At 26.2% G+C, this 18556-nt stretch overlaps 1 pseudogene; it reads right to left on the bottom strand.

The window, feature by feature from the left end:
- Positions 1-10205: 10205 nt before the first annotated feature.
- Positions 10206-13316, bottom strand: LOC110668609 (oxoglutarate-dependent flavonoid 7-O-demethylase 1-like; annotated as a pseudogene).
- Positions 13317-18556: the final 5240 nt, after the last annotated feature.

Here is an 18556-nt window from a genome sequence, read left to right on the forward strand (position 1 = left end):
GAAACTTGATGATAATTTTGCTGAATCCTTGCTTGTTACTTTTAGCAATATTGGAATTAAGCCTAGTAGACTAAATGAGAATTCTGTTTTCCTGTGGCATAAGTGTTTGGGTCACATATCCAAAGAAAGATTAGAAAGGTCAATAAAGAATAGGATTCTACCGAGTTTAGATATTATTGATCTTGATGTGTGTGGATTGCATTAAGAGAAAGCAAATCAAACACAATAAGAAAGAAGCCACAAGAAGCAGTAAGCTTCTTAAAATTATACACACTGATATATGTAGGCCTTTTGATACTCCATCTTTTGGTGGAGAAAAAAATTTTATTACCTTTATTGATGATTTTTATGTTATGAACATATTTATTTGCTTAATGAAAAATCTCAATCAATAAATGCACTTGAAGTGTACATAAATGAGGTTGAGAGGCAATTAGATAGAAAAGTGAAAATAGTAAGGTCAGATAGAGGTAGTGAATACTATGAAAAACACGCTGAAATGGAACAATGTCATGGTCTATTTGTAAAGTTCTTAGAAAGTTATGGCATATGTGCACATATACTATGCCAAGTACTTCTTAATAAAATGAGGTGGCAGAAAGGCAAAATCGGACTTTAATGAATATGGTTAGGAATTTGATGAGTAACTCTTCTTTACTTATATCTTTGTGGTTATATACACTTAAAACCGCTATATATGATGCATACATTTTGCATAATCATTTAGATTTAAATTCATAGCCATTTTATTTGATTATTAGTCACTTTTAGCTAATTTCATTAGTTATTTAGTTAGTTTTTCATAATTGTCAATTTTAGATTAATTTGTAAATTTTACTTTGTTTTGTAAGAAAAATGGTGTTTTTGGAAGGACTGAAGAGAAATTTTGCCACTGAGGAGTGACTTCTACAGCCAAAGATGTCAATATACTTGTTAAATAGGATTCCTAGTAAGGCAGTCTCAAAAATACCTTATAAATTATGGACTAAAAGGGAACCTAGTTTAAGGCACCTTCATGTTTGGGGTTATCGAGCAGAAGCAAGAATTTATAATCCATATGAAAAGAAATTAGATTCTCGAACGATAAGTGGATACTTTATCGGTTATCCAGAGAAATCTAAAGGATATAGGTTTTATGTTCCAAACCATAGTCCAAGAATTGTGAAAACTGATAATGCAAGATTCCTTAAGAATGGTGAAGTTAGTAAGAGTGTTGAGAGATAGGATGTGGATATACAAGAAAATAAAGTTGATTTTCATGTGCCTATTAAAGTTCCAATATCTACTCCTGCTCCACATGTTGTTCCAGCAGTTGTTGAAGGACCTAACAATGCTACACAACATAATGATGAAACACATCCTAAAAAAGCTAACCCACAAAGAGCTAATAAAGGTGAACAACAAGAAATGCCATTAAGAAGATCTCAAAGAGAAAGGAGATTGACAATTGCTAATGATTACGTAGTTTATTTGCTAAAGTTAGATTTTGACATAGGAATTAATAAAGATCTAGTTTCCTTTTCACAAGCTATAGAAAGTAATGAGTCTGATAAGTGGTTAGAAGCCATGAAAGATGAGTTAAAATCTATGGAAGAAAACAAAGTATGGGATCTTGTCGAATTGCCTAAAGGATCTAAACGAGTTGGGTGTAAATGGGTCTTTAAGACCAAGTGCTACTCGAATGGCAAAATCAAATGATATAAAGCAAGACTTGTTGCCAAGGGTTATACTCAGAAGGATGGTGTTGATTATAAAGAAATATTTTCACCAGTCTTAAAGAAAGACTCATTAAGAATTGTCATAGCATTAGTGGCTCATTATGACTTAGAGTTGCACCAAATAGATGTGAAAGCAGCCTTTCTAAATGAAGAACTCGAAGAGGAAGTTTATATGGACCAACCTAAAGTTTTCTCAGTTGAAGGAAAATGCTATGTGTTGTGTAAACTTAAGAAATCAATATACATACTTAAGTAAGCTTCCCACCAGTGGTTTATTAAGTTCAATGATACCACAAAGTCTTTTGATTTAAAGAAAAAGTCATTAATCAATGTATATATATCTTAAGATCAGTGGGAGTATGTTTATTTTCTTAATTATGTATGTTGATGATATTTTATTTGCTGTAAATAATTTGGGCATATTACGTGAGACTAAAGATTTTTTGTCAATAAATTTTGAAATGAAAGATATGAGAGAGGCATCCTTTGTTATTAGAATAGAAATATTCCGTAATAGATCACAAGGACTGTTGGGATTGTCTCAGAAAGCCTATATTGATAGAATTCTAAAGAGATTTAATATGCATAAATTGTTTCCATACAAAAAGGGAACAAATTCAGTCTCAGTCAATGTCCAAAGAATGATATGGAGCGTAAAGAAATGAAATTAATTCCTTATGCTTTAATTGTGGACAATTTGATATATGTTTAAACCTATACAATTTTTTATCCTGGAATTGATAACTAAAAAGCTGCAAAGAAAGTTTTATGATACCTGCAATGAACTAAAGATTTCATGCTCACTTACAGGACATCTAATCATTTAGAAGTGATTGGATATTCAGATTCAGATTTAGCTGGATGTGTTGACAATAAAAGTTTATTTCGGCTACTTGCTCTTATTAGCTGAAGGAACAATATTATGGAAAAATTCTGAAAAATAGTCTGTCATTATTTCATCCATTATGAAAGCAAAATTTATGGCATGTTTTTAAGTTATAATTCATGCATATGGATGCAGAATTTATCTTAGGACTTGAGGTAGTCGACACCATTAGCAAACCGCTGAGAATTCATTCTAATAATTCCGTAATAGTATTTTCTCCATAAACGACAACTTTTCCAAAGGTACCAAGCATATGGAATTAAAGTATTTTGTTGTTAAGGAGAAAGTTCAGAAATAAAGAGTGTCTATTGAGCATAATAGTATTGATCTTATGATAGCAGATCCGTTAATTAAGGGTTCACAACCTTAGACATTTGAAGAATATTTTCTTATAATGGGTCTTGATTGTATTAATGTATAGACACTCTGAGCTCATTGATGTATTTCTGATATACATTGAAGTGTTTCCTGTTTCTCATGATTGTGTACACATAATATTTTGAGTGAATGATAATAGGAAAAGTCTTTGGAAATATTATTGTGGACCATGATGTGATAAACATATATCCATTATGTACCTACAATGGTAAGTTGCTAGTATTGTGGTATATGAAAGGAAGTATGTGATTAAATAATGTACAACCGCTATAACCCATACTTAGTAATTTATTATAGAAGGTAATTATGAAGTACATTATGAAAATGATTTGTTTATTTTATGCGCGCCTAATGTTTATACTATAAAAGTTTATATCACCTAATTATTGTGCCAAGTGGGAGAATGTAAGATTTTGTCTGGTAATTAATATTACAATATGGGCCAAAATCAATTCCTTTAATGTGACCCAATATTAATTGATATTTACTTTAATTAATATAAATCCTAATTATACAATGATTATTTTAATTGAAGTAAATCCTAATTCTAATTGTATAAGGATACTTGATGGACGTATTAGATTAAGTCTTGGATATATATATATATATATATATGAACTGGTCCTCTCTCTACCCATAAGGTTACACACATTCTCTTTCATAAAGTCAAAGATATTAGGGTTATCTCAAGAAAGTCTTCCATCGCTAAAGTCTTGTGTGTAAATCAAGAAAAGTCAAGAGGGAGAAATCAGTTACTTGAATCAAATAGTCTCTCTCAATTACTGCCATGACTCAAGTAAAACTCCACATCAAGTACGCTTTCTAGATCTGTGAGAATTTATTTGTTCAAGATCCATTATTAGGGTGATAGTTGAATCTTACGTTTATGATTCACATTATGTTTATGATTGTTATGATCTATTAAGATTTATTTTACATGTATGGGTCCATTCTCCTTTAAATAAGGAATAATTCAGAGAATGTTCGAAATTACTTTGATTTTTTTTTTCTTTAAAAAATTAAAAGCTTGTTAAATTGGTTAAACTTTTTATTTTATATTTTTTTTCTAGTTTTCTCCTTTTTTCTATTTAAAACACAGCAATGAAAATGGGAAACTAGGAAAGGTAATTTTGTGTTTTAAGTTTTATTCCGTGAACTCACTTCTTCGCTATTATAAGACATTTTTTTTTTTAATTTTTATTAAACATCTCTAAATATATTCATATTACTTAATAATTATGGTATAAAATTTATTTGAATTCATTAAATTTTCTAATAGTTTAATAATATATATATATATATATAATGAAATTAATATTTATTATAATTAATATTGCTTTTAATTCTAAATTTTATTTATTTTTCAATGTTTAAAAATGATATTTTTATTTGTTTTTTAAAGACACGAAAAACTTAAAAAATTCTTTAAAAAATAGTTTTCAGAAAACATAAAATAAAAAACTATAAATAATTTTTAGTGTTTAGAAAAATAAAAAATAAAAACATACAATAATTTCGAATGCATCTGAATTTTTGTGTTTATAAGAAGTGCTATATTTTAATGCTCTCAATAATATATTACAAACTAGCGGAATACCCGTGCTATGCACGGCAATATATATATTATTTTTCAATTAAAAAGATTTTAATATTACTATTTAAAATATTAAAATTTTAAAATATTAGCAATAAATTTTAATCAAATAAGTTAATAATTACTCTCAAATCAATGAACTTAATAGCCATAAGTTTTTTTTTTAATAGCCATAAATTATTCTTCATATATAATAATAATAATAATAATAATAATAATAATAATAATAATAATAATATCATTTTAAAATAATAAAAATAAAATTAAATTAAAGTAAATTAAAATTTATTAAATGTATAAAAGGAAGATAAAAAACTTTTAAATATTAATTTTTCTTCAAAGTAAATTTGAGTTTTAATTTTACTGCAATTGACTTTGTAAATTAAAAATTAGAAACATAATAATACGTGATAATTATATTTAGTAATTATATTATATCTGTTTAAAAAATATATAAATACTTAATATTGACTTTTCTCTTTTAAAAAATTAAAAATTAATGGATAGACATTACCTTTAATAATTTGACATGTTTAAAAAAAATTTAATCATTAATTTCACATAAAAATTCAAATATGCTTGATTGTATTTTAGAGTAGATATTTTAAATTATCAATAAATTTAATTAAAAATTGCCACTTGCTATAAATGTGATAAATTTAAAATCATATCTCTTCTTGAATTTGTTTTATAAAATCTAAACAATATCTTCATCAGAAAGCGAACATGGAATATACATAAATTAGCATATGTGTGTTTATTGAATATAATTAATAAATTAATATGATTAACTCTTAATTTTTCTTATCTCTAATTAAATTAAGGTTTTGTAGACATTTGTAATAATAATAATAATAATAATAATAATAATAATAATAATAATAATAATGACTACTTATTATAATATTAAAATGTAATAATTATACAATTTATAACTTATATATACATAATTAGGGAATTAATAACTTAATCATAATTTATAAAAATTGTATCATTAATTAATTTTTCTAAATAATAATAAAAAAAATATAACATAACATGATTAATATTAACTAAATTAATAATATTAGTTATTTATTAATATACTATAAAAAATATCAAAAAAATAATGAAAATTGAGTATTAATATAAATTTATTGTTTACCATAACTATGAAAATAAATTTTTATTTCATTTCATTTTTCCACAATTCCTTTTATACAGTATTCAATATATAATTAAAAATATGTCTTTATTAAATGAATATTAAAATACGATAAATAAAAATAAAATAATATTAAAATAAATTAAAAATTATTAAATATATAAAAAAGACAGAGAAAGAAAACAAAGTATTTTACTCTATGTGACTACTTTCATAGCATAATTTTAAATTATTTTATTAATTTTAAGATATATATAATTCTTAAATTTTTATAATTAAATGAAATAATTAAAAATTTAAGAATCATTAAATTAGAAATTTATAAAATTATTAAATATGTCTAATATTTTTAATTAATTAACCATAAAAATTGTGATAATAATAGTAATAGTAAAAATAATTAATAGTAACAATAATAGTAATAATTAATTACATTAATGAATATAATTATTAAATATAACCTCTCTCTATATATATAAAATAAAGAGTTTTTCCTATATCTAATTACATTGAGGTTTCTACATAATAATAATAATAATAATAATAATAATAATAATAATAATAATAATAATAGCTACTTATTATAATATTAAAGTAATAACGAAGTAAATTATTTGTAACTTATATACACATAATTAGGGAATTAATAACTTAATCATAATATTAAAAAATTGTATCATTAATTAATTTTTGTAAATGATAATAAAACAATATAACATAGTTAATATTAACCAAAGTAATAATATTAATTATTTATTAATATACTATAAAAATATAAAAAAAATGAATATTGAATATTGATATAAATTTCCTATTTGCCATAACTATGGAAATAAATTTTTATTTCATTTCATTTTTTTCATAATTCATTATATATATATATATATATATATATATATATATATATATATATATATATATATATATATATATATATATATATATCCCATAATTATGTTTAATTTCCTTTAAAATATATGCTCTAAATTAAAATAAGGAAATATTAACTAAAGTAATAATATTAATTATTTATTAATATACTATAAAAATATATAAAAAATGAATATTGAATATTGATATAAATTTCCTATTTTCTATAACTATGGAAATAAATTTTTATTTCGTTTCATTTTTTTCATAATTCATTATATATATATATATTAATCACCAATAATCTTTGTTCTAATTTAAAGTAGATATTTTAAAGAAAATTAAATTAATTAAAACTATTTAGAAAATATAAATAAAATTTAATGTTAGCTTTTCATTTTCTTTTTTAAATTAAAAATTAATTGTTTTTAAAATTTTAACTATTTAGAATTTAAATATCCCATGATTACTGATTTTAATTTAAAGTATATATTTTAAAGAAAATTAAACTTAATGAAAATTTTTATCATTAATTTAAAAAAAATTAAATATCTCCTAATTCTTAGTTCTAATTTTAAACAAATATTTTAAAGAAAATTAAATCTAATTACAGTAATTAATAATTTTTCGTTATTTAAATTTGAAAGATCATATTAATTAAGAATTGTATTTAAAAAATTAGATTATCTAATAATTATATATTACAACTATTTAGAAAATGTAAATAAAATTTAATTTTAATCTTTTTTTTAAATAACCTTTAATAATTAGACATCTTTTAAAAAAATTTAATTATTAATTTTTTACAAATATTCAAATATCCTTGATTCTTGGTTCTAATTTAGAACAGAAATTTAAAAAAAATTAAATTTAATTAAAACTATTTAGGAAATATAAATAAAATTTAATGTTGACCTTTCATTTAAAAAAAAAAAAGATATTTAAATTTAGAAGTTGTATAATAATTATATATTTCAACTCTTTAGAAAAATACTTAAAAAATTAAATCTCTAAGGCAGAATCTTTTTTGTAGTTATCATTTCTTTCTTCTTCTCTTTCATTTTATTAGTGTTTTGCTTTAAAATGACAATTCCCATTGTGTTTCTTTCTGGATTCTCACTTCTTCTGCTACTCTTTATAGTAATTTTGCTATTTTTTTTCATTTAACTTAGTTACACTCTGTTCTGTGCTTTGTTTCTTATTGGGATTGTTGATTTTCTACTTAATTTCTTTAAAAAGAACAATATTTCAACTTTATTTTCAAAGAATATGGGAAACCTCCCTTATTAAGAAGATTGTTTTTTTGGACTTGTTCTTTTGTAAGAACATGATCATTCTATTCTAATTTCAATTAAACAAAAACTATATTTATTTATTTATTTTTAATATTATAGGAGGCATGTTTAACTTAAGACATTTAATTTTAAAATTTAACAAATATTATCATGACTATTTAATTATTAGCGCAACTAAAAGTTTAATAATTTTCTTTAAAATATCTGCTCCAAATTAAAAGTAAGCATATTTAAATTTTTGTAAAAAATTAATCATTGAATTTTCTTTTAAATATGTCTAATTATTAAAGATAATACTTATTCATTAATTTTTTTTAAAGAGAAAAAAGTTAATAATAAGCTTTTTCTGTATTTTTTAAACAACTGTAGTATATAATTACTGAATATATTTATCACATCTTATCATATTCTCTAATTTTTATTTTAAAAACGTTAATCATAGTAAAATTAAGATTTATATTTACTTTGAAGGAACTTCAACGTTTAAAAATTTTTTGTCTCTATTTTATATATTTAATAAATTTTAATTTACTTTAATATTATTTTATTTTTATTATTTTAAAATGATTTAATAATAATAATAGTATTGTTATTATTATAAAAAAATAAAAAATAGCAATTATATATTACAATTATATAGGATATTAAATTAACATTAAAGGTTAAAATTATGAAGAATTAATATTCCATAAATACTATATGAAATTTAATAAATATTAATTAATTCAATTCAATTTGTTTTTTTTTTAAATTGCTATAAATAAAATTAACATATGTAGCAGGGAAAAAATTACTAATAATAAATTCAATTTAATATTATCATATGACATAAATATAATAATTTTAAAATCTTAAGTGGCAATAATAAAAGAAAACTTGCCTGTTTTATATATATATATATATATATATATATATATATATATATATATATATATATATTCTCCAGAACGTGGCAATAAAATCCATTGTCCATTCGCACGAAATGAATGTAACATCTAGCGTCTAGACAACATTTTTCGTCACTAACGTATCTAATAGAAATCGCTAAGGCCCCGATCTTATAATTTTAATACACTAATTTTTAAATATTATTATTATTATTATTATTATTATTATTATTATTATTATTATTATTATTAAATTTATGAAATTTAAATATTACTATAAAAATATTTTAAAAATAAACAAAACAATAATTGAGATATAAAGTGCGAATATCTCTTTAAAATATTCTAAAAATAAAAAAAAAATACAAATAAATATATAAAAAAATTGAAAATGATATATTTTATAAAATTTATGTAAATCTTTTATTTTCACTCTTAATTTTGGAATAACTTAAAAAATTAAATTGCTTACTAGTTAAGATACATGTTATTTTGTTTCTCCTTACTTGATTTGCTTCTTAACCCAATTCTCAAATCTTGATTTTCACAATTTCCAACTTCGATTTTACAGGTGGAAGCTTATGATTTTAAATAATTAACTAGACAAAAAATTCAATCATTTAACCGTGATTTAGATATTTCATAATTTTTGGTATTGATCCTTTAACAAATGGTATTATTGTTATTATTCCAATACTAAATTAACTTTTTAAAATTTATTTTTTTCTTGTTTTCCTCTTTAACATATTTGATAAAAAGCATCAATAAATTTATGCACTTATATGCTGTAATTATAAATAATTAATTGATAATATTTTTTTATAACATATAACGTATTCATGATCGACAAAGTATAATCAATTTAATATATTAAGCACAAGCACGTCTGAGTATGAGAGCTGGCTGATAGAAGGCTTGAACAGTGGTTTAATGAATATTATTAAACTTATATTGCTTAAATATTTTTTTATATTTAAAAAATATATTTTTCTTAAATTGATTGAATATTTATTGAAATTTATATTACTTATTTTAATGAGATGAATATTAATTATTTTTTGATAAAATACATTTAATAAATTTTATTAATTATTATAATTAATTTAAAATTTGGCTCCTCCATGCTAGTTCTGCGTCTACCCGTGATGGAACCTCTCTTGTTGGGATCACCTCACTTCAAGTCTGCAACATATCATAAAAAATAGTACTTCAATGCTCTGAAACTAGATTTTATTGACATTATTTCTTCAGTACATTTCTTATTTATAATTGCCAATGGCGTAATATACTATATTAATTTAGATCAGATAATGAGTCACGCAACACACTTCTAAAATATAGAGAAGCTTATTTTAGCACACTTGTAGGAGAGAGTTTGAAACTAAATTATTTCATTTTTATACTTAATTCATATGAATTTTTATTTAGAGGACTCATTTATTTTTTAGTTCTTCATTCTGCTGAATCTTTATCACCTCAAGATATGATTTTCCACGGAGTTCACAGGCAAAATAACCCTTGTAGTAGTCTGCAGAAGTCATTGTCTTAAACCTTGCTGGATTCTCTCGAGTAACAAGCCTCGGTGCTGGTCCTATGGTTCCATCCAATCCTGGGCTGTAAAATGCAGCAATGGATAGCCTTTCTTTGGCGGAGTTAACTGTTGCCCTATGCTCAATGCTAGGGTATATTCCATTGATCATTTATCAGTATCCTACAATTTTTTTTTTTTAATAAGAGAATAGGGACTCAATCTAATACTTATTAAATAAATGATATGTCTTTGGTCATTGAAATGATATGTCTTTAGTGATTGAAATAAATCAAGTTAGGTTATTAATGCCTTACACTTACTAATATTAGCAAAAATCCTTCTCATAGCACCGTTGTAATTGCAATAAATAATAAATAAATACAGAAAGTAAAAAATATGAAAATTTTGTAATTCATTGCAAAATGTAGAAAATAAATAATATGAAAATTGGAGGACGAAGTTATTTAATTTAAAGATCAATTAAAATATATGATTTATAAAAATAATATAGATAAAATAATATAATTAATAAGAGAATTTTTTTTATAACAGTTAATTATAAGTTGTTACCATTAAATTATAATCTTTAATTTTTTTAACAAAATTGACTTGCTAAAAATTAAATAGAAATTACTATAAATTTAAAAAAAATGAATTTTTAATATTATATATTATTTAATTTAAAATATATTAATGACCTAAAATAAAAAAATTTATCCAATTTATCTCAATTTTATTTTTTTCAAAAAATATTAAAAACAGTTATTTTACATATATATATATAATCAATCTATAAATTATAAATATAAATACATATAAATAATTTAGGACAAGAAGCATAGATGATATTTTAATAAAAAATTATATTTATTATATATTTTTGGAATAATTTATGTATATATTATATTTAAATTTAAATAAATATATTTAAATATGATATATATAATCATTTAAATATAAAATATATTAACTATTTAAATATCTAAGGGATTAACTTTTTTAATTTTAAAAATATAAGAACTAAATATTTTTTATAAACAAAAGGACTTTGTTGATTTTGTCAAAATATTAAAATTTAAATTTTTTTCAATTGAAATTTGAGTTAATGATTTTGAAAATATAGAGATTAAGTTATATATTTTATCAAATATTAAGACTAAATTATAAATTATCTTAGAAAATATTAGTTTTGAAAAATTATCACTACACCCCTATAAACTTTAAAAATCTCAGGGGGGCCAATGCCCCCCTTGACCCTACTTCCGTCCGTCCCTGAACAGAAAGTAAATGAAACATATGAAATTCTGCAACTCATGACGAAATTGCTCAACATAGCGACTCATTGTGGCTAGCAAAATTAATTAGTGCTTAAATATTACCTCCAAGCTGTCTCCAATATTGACGACAAATGCATCGGGCAGGGTTTTAACAGGAATGCTCTCTCCATCTTTTGTGATTTGGAGGCCTTCCATTTCATTGACTTGGAGAAGGATGGTGAGGCCACCGGCATCAGAGTGGGGGTTGAGGCCGATGACAAGTTCTGGTTGTGGACATGGAGGGTAGTACTTCATTCTCATTGATTGCCATCCTTGTTCGTAGTTCTCTTTTATTTCGTTGAAGTCCAGGCGAAGAGATGTTGCCATTTGTTCAAAGATTCTCGTGGCCAGATTTCTCAATTCTGCTGAGTAATCTTCCACAGCTTCTCTGCAACAAAAAATTATACATATCTTCCGTCACTGAGAGGATTATAAATTAAATCTGAATACAGCAAGCAAGTTCATTAATAGAGGGACCCGAAACAAGGAGGGAGCGCAGAGAACAAATGGGGTTTCCTCATGTGGATTGGATGCATGTTCAAGAAGAAAAGCTCTGCCCAATCAAGCTTCTGATCCTCAGACACCACATTTCCTGCCCGAATCCCCCCATATTTCCTGGTTCCTGCCATATATAGCTTCTTCTTCTCCTCCATTGGTAGATTGAAGAGTCCTTCAAGTTGTGTCTTCATTTTCTCCACCAATGACTTGTTCGCTCCATGGTTAATCAACTGTAAAAACCAAAGCAAAGCGTAATTACAATTTTAAGATTTGTAATGGTATCTGAAAAAAAAAAAAAGAGAGATAATAAAATAAAATAAATAATTGCTTATAAGAAAAGTTTTTGAAAGATGAGAAAAAATAACAAAAAAATGATTAATGTGTTTCAATTACTGAGAGCTTACATTCATAAACACATAATCTCAAATGTTACATTTCATTCACTTGTATTTATGTTTGTGCATATAACGTAATAGATAATAAGATTTCATTTTTATAACATATGGTACGCTATCAATAAAACACAAAGTCACTCCTATAGACGAGCATCAATTAACTAATTGATTTTTTCTAATCATCAATCAAATAATTAATTTTCTTGTTTTGTAAAGATTGTTTTCTTGTTTGATTTCATGGTCTTGTAAAATATAGTAGACAATTACAATAAGGATTTTGTGGCCTTTTTGTAAGGATTGTGTTCTTGTTTGATTTGATGTTTATTTCTCTCGTGTTCTGAAAGGGTTTTTTCATAAAAAAAGACATAGATTGTAGGCTGGATGTATGGGATTGAGTTTGCTGTTTAGGCAGATTCTTCGTTGGTTTTTCCCCTATTGATCCTTTTCTTTTTCATTAATAAAATTCTTTTGCGTCTATAAAAATAACATAATTTTTTCATGATCATGTGATTCTTTACAGCTGTTATAAATCAATGCATATCCAAGAATACATACTTGAAAGAAACCCCATTCTTTGCATGCTTGGTGAAACTTGTCCAGCCCCAAATCCATGGTATCTCCAGAGATCAACTTTTGCATATCAATCACCGGAACTTGATGTAAAGCAGCCTTGAATGAAATTGAAGGCTCAACATCAGGACGCACATATTATGATGGGACTTTGGTGAGTGGCTCCCTTGGCAACTCCTGAACGATTGGCACTGGAAGTGAGCTCCCAAGTTTCGTTAACTTGGACTCAGCCATTGCTTTGAACTATAGTAGCTAGCTAGAGATAATTAAATCGTTCTTGTAAGGGTACTGGAGAGAAGTAGCGGCATCCCCTGTAGGCCAGTCTTCAGGGACAGTGCTACGATCATCTGCGGCATACTCTAACTCGTCGGTTCCATTTGAGCTATCTACATCATCACCTTCTTCTTCCTTGCCAGTGTCTAAGGGAAGAGCTGGCTGGTACCTTGCTGCATGAAGAAGTTTTAAAAAGCTCGGAGCAAGGTTCCTCTGATACATTAATATTAAAAGGATTGTGCTCTAAATCCACTACAAGAGATTTGTTAATGGGACCTTGGTGAGCAGTTGAGATTAAGATCCTTGCTGAATCCAACCTTGCTCTAGAGTGAGTTGGACCGTCCACGGGGACTTATTTCCCAAAGAAACTCGCTACCCACTCAAAGAAGTGGTTAGACCAGGCGTTGAGAGGTACTCCTTAGAGTCTCAGCCATGCTAGCCGATTCAAAGGTGTACATAGAGCTTCCCGGGGTTTAATATCAAAAATCCATTGAGTGACCCAAGAGTAATATTCTGCAATAAAACCATCCATGAGCTCTTTCGATTCAAAGGAGAGGACTTTATCTCCACCCATAGGAATTACTTGAATATAAAGCACTCCTTTAGCTAGTAAGTACCCTTCCAAACTAGATGCTGCAAAATCATTGCGCATTGTGGCTACGGCAGAAACGGAAAGCCACTCCTTGTTCTTTGCAAGTACATCCTCCGGAATGACATACTTTCCCTCTCACCAGCTCAGGTGGTTTCAATTGGCCTGGACAGATATCGAAGTTCCCTCTAAAGGTTCCCTCGACATTTTGAGTACTACCTGAATGAATGCGCCCTTTCGGGTTCACTCTTTGCGTCTCATTTTTAGCAGGAATGGATTGTCTTTCAGAGTACCTTGCAGGGAAAGCTCTTAGCTTGAAGGTGCCTATCCAAACGCCATTAAAAGAGTTGAGGATATTCTGAGCGTAAGCCATGGACGGTGCCTTAACAAAAGCGAAGCGACGACCACTAAGATTAAGTTTACTCGGTACATGAACTTCTAAGATGGCTTCATATTTGGAAAGGGCATTCCAGAGGCCTTTGGCATTTAAACTGGATGGGAAATTTTCAATGTAAAAGGTCAAGGTAGAAGAAGAGTTTTGAATTTTTTTTACAGTAGCTATGGTTATTAACAAAGGAGGTTCCACCATGATTATAGTATGAGAGGACTTTTGATTTAAATTAAAAAAAGTGACTTAATTACTTATTATCAAATATTGTATAAACTTAATTGATTTAAATTAAAATTTAAATATCTAATTGACTTTAACGATAAAATTAAAAGTTTAATTTAAATTTTTAGCCAGTAAAAATTTTAGAAATTATTTTATATTGGTGTCAATTATGTATAGCCTAATTCAATTGAAAGAAAAATGTCAACATTTTCGCATTGTTAAATGAAAATTTCGGGTAAATATATTTAAAGCAAATCAAAGAGGAAAGGAAAGGTAGACAAAGAAAGCAATTCCCCATCTTTTATTTATAAGAGGTAAATAATAGTTCATCTAAAAATGTTAAAAACAATATATATATATATATATATATATATATATATATATATATATATATATATATATATATATATAGCCTCCCCAACCCCAAATAACTCCCATTAATCCTTTTTCCCCTAAAGGATTTTATTTTAAAATTTTATTTATTTAAGAATAATTTTTTAATTTATAAATAAATATAATTAAAAATTGCATTAATTTAATTAATATTATAAAAATTAATTATAATATAATATAATTTTATTAAAATTAATGTACTATTATAATATCTTATCTATTATTAACTTATTTTAATGATATAATTACTTTTTATTAATTTTAATAAATTTTTTATTTAAATTATATATGAAGTTTTATTTTTTAAAATTTTATTAATAAGATAATTGTTGAATGAATTATATTTGTAAGAAAATGAACTCAAATCAACTTTCATTCGTTATTTTATATATTTTTAAATTATTTAATAATTCTATATTCTAATTTTAAATAAATTAATCTAATATAGGTTTTGTACAATATAATTAGTATTTTTTTTTATAAGTATATACATTCACACATATATTTATTATATTATATTTATAATTTTATATATGGGCTCTCATAATATAATCCCTAGCTCCACAACCATCCACACACACATTCTTTTCGGGAAAAAAAAAAAATCGAGTGCTTCAAAATTTACAGGAAATTAAGATTGTATACATACAATTGATTAAAATTAAGAACGTTGACTATATATATAATTTTGAGAAGATTTGGTTGGTGTGGCACGATGACATTACTGATTCAATTTATATTAATTTAATTTCAAGAATTTCATATTTACAAATCATTAAACTCTTAAATAAAAATTAGCAAATGATTGGATTAGTGATATAAAGCTGATCTCTAAGTAAATTTTACTAACAAAGTCAAAATTGAAATATTAAAATTATTATTGTTAAGAGGATTTTACCTGAATATTAAGCTGGCCCAAACATGAAAAATCGCATATTTTAAATAAAAAGAATAAAATAAAAATTAATGAATCTTAGTTAGTGCATTAAGGTAATTTGTACATCTACGAGTTCTCAAATTTAAAATTCAATTAAAAATAATTGTAGTAAACAAATGTCAAAAAAAAAAATGGTGATTTGCTTTCTTTAATAAACTAAGTAATTGTTGGTGTCGAGTCACTCTCATGAGAAACAATGTTGCGTCTCTATGTAATTCATGTCACACCGACTCTACTAATTAAGTGACATGCAATCTATCCTAAAATAGATAAATTTCTTTTTTTAATTTAATTTCGTTAAGGAAGAAAAAAATGCAATAGAAGTTTTAAAATATTTATTTATTTAGATTTTATTTATTTTATAAAAAATAATTTATATATAAAAAAATATTTTTCATGAAAAATATTATTTAAAAAAATATTTTCTATAAAAATATTTCTCATTGTTTGATTCTAACATTAAACAAATGATATGTATTTATTTTATATATATACAAATATTTTTACATTTTAATAATATTATCAAAATATAAGAAATAAAAATTTCCTCTTTTGATTAAAAAATTATTTTTCTAAAAAATAATTTAATTTTCTCTTAGTTAGAAAAATATTTTTTGTTAATTTATTTTTTTTAATTTTTAAATATTAAAAATATAAAAATATTTTTAAAATAATATATTTCATGAAATAAATGGAGCCTTCTGTATCAATATTATCATGATGACTCATTTGCAAGCTCAATATTGTAAGTGCTCAATGGTAATTTAGCGATTCTAGGATCTATTTATTTGACTTTGTTTCGGTTTCAATGGTAATGGAAAAATATTTATTGATTTTGTTAAGGTAAAAAACATATTTTTCTTTAAATAGGCATATTGGTATGAATCTATAATAAATATAACGTTTTGAATTTTTAAATAATTATTTGTAGACATCACATTTTAACTAATTTTCAAAGGCATAACTCGTATAATTATATACACCTTTTAATAAGGATTGCAATTTAGTCGATCTCCCTTGAAGGTGTTTATCTGACCCCAACCAGTTACCTGACCACAGGTCATTTTCCCTGGATTGGTAACCTCACAGATAAATAATAAATTACAAATTTATTTGACCTCATGAACGTTCAAATCAAATTTTCTCCAAATTATTCGGCCTATTCAGATGGGCGTTGGATCCTCAGAACACCTAATCTTACATTTTGTTGATTTCCTGATCTCTCTGTGTTCAAAATCCCAAATTGCGATAAATTCATGACTAGGCGTCTCGCCCGAATTGCTCAAGTATTTAACCAAGTTAATGTTTTATCTGATCTCTAAATAGGTGATCCCGAACTTAACAAATTCAGACTAGGACCCATTCTCAAATCATTTTTTTAAATGTTTCCAAGTTTTAATTATCAGAGAGAAGGCCCATCTCCTAAGGAGGGAGATCATCAAGGTGGTCTAAGATACGGCAGCTGTAAAGACCCAACTCTCAGCTGCTAATGATCGGCTCACTGACTTTGAAGGTCAGGTGAGGTCTTATGAGGAAAGAATAGCTTAGCTAGAGAGGGAGCTCGAGCCTATCGAGCTACCGATCTGGCCCAATTCTCTAAAGAGATAAAGGCTAAGGAGGACGAAGCCCTGGTGAAGGAAGCTGATGCCTATGTGAACGCCCATAGCGATCTTCTAGCCGAGCTAATGAAGTGCTACCCTGAAAAAAACTTCACCTAGTTGGAGAAGCTCGCTCCCGAAGTTGAGGCCGAGAGTGAAGAGGAGGAAGAGAGAGAGGAGGGAGAGAACATTGAAAATGTACCTAAAGAGCAGGCTAGGGAAGACCCTCCTACTGAATGACTTATAAAATTTTATCTCTTGAAATGAATTTTAAAGTTTTCGTGGTCAATTCTTCATGAGATCGGAAAATATCAAACTAAGCATGGATGAATACTGAATCAACTCCCAATTGATTGGATGAGTTCGAGCACAGAACCTAAGATCGGTTATTGATCATAAAACATGACTGCCTAAAGGGATCGGAGAATTTTGTGACCTGTAATCGCCTCCAAGCCCAAACTCATTGTCTGAGTCAGGAGATCATCGATGCTGTCCTGGGCCACCTGAGTCCAATCTTCTTGAAAATAGATTGAAGCGCCCAAAACTTGAGCCAGATCAGGATTCCCCAGACTGAGCGATTCCTCTCCAGTGATTGAAGTAGAACCTGAGCTCCCCGGGAAAGCGGTCGAGTGGCCAAGATGATTGGTCCAGAAGGACCGCCCTCTACATCTGAAGAGGCCAGAGGTAGAGGAGGAGGTTCAGTAGGGTGAATAGGAGGCTCCGAGGTGACGACCTCTACCTCTGAGGTCGGCTATTCTTAAGGTCGAAATGGAGAGCTCTGCACTTCCACCATGGCTTGTCTCTAAGTAGCAGTAGCGGCCTCTTTCATCTCCAAAACTTTTCGGGCAAGCTCCCTCTTTCGCTTGTGACTCTCCTTTGCAGATTTGCCCCCAGACATACCTGCACATAAAATAAGTGAGTGAGTTCACTAAGACTCAAAAACCTAAGGTTCAGGTTTTATCGGGGCCGAGGTCAAAGAGTTGCAGTTGGTAGTCTTTGCGAGCGATCACTTGCATCATCCACCATTTTAGTTTTGCCATAATCACGTCCGAACATGAATATTTGTGAGTG

The sequence above is a fragment of the Hevea brasiliensis genome, chromosome 18 (genome assembly GCF_030052815.1).
Source record: "Hevea brasiliensis isolate MT/VB/25A 57/8 chromosome 18, ASM3005281v1, whole genome shotgun sequence".
Taxonomy (NCBI): domain Eukaryota; kingdom Viridiplantae; phylum Streptophyta; class Magnoliopsida; order Malpighiales; family Euphorbiaceae; genus Hevea; species Hevea brasiliensis.